At 37.0% G+C, this 1,404-nt stretch overlaps 1 protein-coding gene across 2 annotated transcripts in view; it reads right to left on the bottom strand.

Moving 5' to 3' along the window:
* LOC111442737 (cleavage and polyadenylation specificity factor subunit CG7185-like) overlaps positions 1–1,404 on the bottom strand; it is a 6,356-nt gene that overhangs the window by 1,679 nt on the left and 3,273 nt on the right. The window lies entirely within an intron of this gene.

Below are 1,404 nucleotides of genomic sequence, written 5' to 3'. Positions count from 1 at the left end.
ACAAAAGGTCTCTTCGACATCCTCTTCCCTTTTTTTTTTTTTTTTTTCTTTGTGATTTCCAATCTAATCATAATCATAGTTGTTGTCCCAACTGTCATCACTACTAAAGCTCACCTCAGAGATATCAGGAATGCAAAAGAAAATGTATGGAAAATTAAAATATAATTAGGACTCAGCGTTCTTTTAAAATGTATGGAAAATTAAAATATAATTAAGAACTTCTAATAGAAGAGTCCTACGTTCCTAACCATGTCTGTGTCCTAATTTTTCTATTATTATTTAAGAAAATGAAAATGTCTGTGTCCGGAAACAACTTCTATATAATGAAAAGGAAAAATGTTCCAAGGTTTCAAACTCCCAAAGGGAGTGAAGATACAAGAAAGATAATACAAAATCAAGAACTTAGAAACGATTATAATCTTCTTGCTCATGCACATTAATGAGAACCGAACAAACTTGAGGAGTGGTGTAACGGCTCAAGCCCACTGCTAATAGATATTATCTTCTTTGGGTTTTCCCCTTCGGGCTTCCCCTCAAGGTTTTTAAAATGTGTCTACTAGGGAAAGGTTTCCACACCCTTATAAGCAATGCTTAGTTCCCCTCTCCAACCGATGTGGTATCTCACAATTCACCCTCCTTCGGGGCCCAACATCCTCGCTGGCACTCATTCCCCTTTTCAATCGATGTGGGATCTCACAGTCCACCCCCTTCAGGGCTCAGCGTCTTTGCTGGCACACCGCTCGGTGTCCACCCCCTTCAGAGTTCAATGTCTTCGCTAGCACACCGCTCGGTGTCTACCCCCCTTCAGAGTTCAGCGTCCTCACTAGCACACCGCCCGGTGTACTGCCTATAGACCCTAAAAGGATTAAGGTTATCTTGAAAATGGAAGCAATCTTGGACGCCCCTAAGAAATTAGAATAAATGAAGGATGAAAATAGGCTTCTCCCAAGAGAACCTTTTAAAATTCGAACCAACGCAACAAATGTTGACTTGAACAATCCAACACCTTATTGAGAAAGAACCATAAAACCCTCATAATTCTTCGAAGAAAACTACCTCGAACAAAGACAAAAAAGGCTTCTTTCAATAAACTCTTTGAAATTTGAACCAACAAAATAAATGCTAACTTAAGCCAACCAACATCTTGTTGAAAGAGATTCATTATCTTCAAAACAAGCTACTTTCAAATTGGTGGAAAAAAACCTCATTCACTCCTAAGATATATGATGAGAGAGAAATCAACAAAATAAATGTCAACAACTTGATAGAGAGAATCATTAGTGCCCCACAAATCTTAAAAGGGAAACAACATCATCGGCCTATATCCTCAAAGGCGAAAGAAGCAAAAAAAAAAAAAAAAAAAAAAAAAAAAAAAAAAAAAAAAAAAAAAAAAAAAAAAAAAAA

The sequence above is a fragment of the Cucurbita moschata genome, unplaced genomic scaffold, assembly GCF_002738365.1.
Source record: "Cucurbita moschata cultivar Rifu unplaced genomic scaffold, Cmos_1.0 Cmo_Scf00005, whole genome shotgun sequence".
NCBI classification, from domain to species: Eukaryota; Viridiplantae; Streptophyta; class Magnoliopsida; order Cucurbitales; family Cucurbitaceae; genus Cucurbita; species Cucurbita moschata.
This window is presented reverse-complemented; position numbering and strand designations above follow the sequence as displayed.